Source organism: Theobroma cacao, chromosome 5 (assembly GCF_000208745.1).
Source record: "Theobroma cacao cultivar B97-61/B2 chromosome 5, Criollo_cocoa_genome_V2, whole genome shotgun sequence".
NCBI lineage: Eukaryota > Viridiplantae > Streptophyta > Magnoliopsida > Malvales > Malvaceae > Theobroma > Theobroma cacao.
The window spans coordinates 1,774,936-1,776,417 of NC_030854.1; positions in this window are offsets into that span (position 1 = coordinate 1,774,936).

Here is a 1,482-nt window from a genome sequence, read left to right on the forward strand (position 1 = left end):
TTTTTAAAATTAAATATTTTATTTTATTTTTTAATATTTTAAGTTAAATATTAATATACACCAAACTTATACTTATAGACTTAATATAAAAGTGTTTTTATTGTTCTCCAAAAAATATCTTACATCGTAAGTTATTTTACATGATCAACTTTATTGACTTGTAAAATATTTTAGATTTAAAATTATTTTTTTTATTTTTTAAATAAAAATAAATTGAAAAATATTTTTTAAAAAATATATTACTTCAAAACAATCATACTCTTGATTTGAAAACCTGTCCACCCGGATTCTGATTTTTTGTAATAAAAAAGAAGCGTTATCTTATTGGATCAAGATGAGACGAAACCTGGTGATACGTAAACTTTTACCTTCGCTAAACAAAACTGATGTTGAAGACCAGGAATAGAAGCAAAGTAAACTTTGTTGGCTTGACCCACCACTCTCAGGCCCAATTCTTTGATCTTGGTCAATCTCTCACGTCACAAAACTCGGACCAAATCATTGTAGGCCGGCTACGCGCTGCCAAAGGTCAGATCCAACATTATTTTTAGCTAGCCCTACAAACATTATTCCCTTTATGGTCACAATATGAAGCCCACATTTCTATTTTGCTACTTATATTTGATGGGATGTTATTGATTTTGTTTTTAAACATTTGATTTATTAATTGGTATATAAAATTTTATTTTTTTGATTTTTTTTTAAATTCAAATTTTTTATCTTTAATGAAGTGATAATATCATTGATTGTCAATGTATCTAATATAGTCCTTGTATCTTAATGCCGTTTTGCTAAATTTTATTGAGTGAAGTACAATGATTATGAAAAGGAAAAAGAGAAAAGGGAAAAGGGAAAGGTGAAAAAACATATCTGTATTTTCCCCTGGGGATGTAGCAATAAAGGGAGGCGTGTGAGCGTGAGTGGCTTTGTCAAGTCTTTAGCAAGGGGGGATGTGGTGGCGCAAAGTAGAGACCAGACCATTATTTTAAAGGAGGTTTGGGGATGTTTCCCTTTCACCGAACCACGTTGGGTTAAGGATGGCTCAGAGACGTCAGGTCAGACCACTGAGCGCACCACCCAGGGAGGTCACACCCCTCTCCCCACACCTCCACTCTCACCGATCCCCATACAAATTCTGCAGCCTTTCTTTGTACTGTGTTTTTTTTTCCTTTTAGTATTCAATTTTAAAAGGAAAATATATTAACACTTTATTACTGTACTTCATCACATGTGCAGATATCTGCATGTTTTGAGCACCAAAATGCTCAATCAGGACCGTTAAAGTTCGGTTCTGATCATGGGCTTGTTTGGATCAGACGGTGAGAGGTGAAGGCAGAGTAAGAGCTGGGGTAAGTTTAACAAGTAAAGCCTATAATTCCCCTTCATTCCCTACCACAAAAAGCTGTTGGCTATCTTCGGGGGGAGCACGGGGCGGTGGGGTTCATGGTGAAGAAGATTAGGGGAGGATCTCCCTCAATTTTA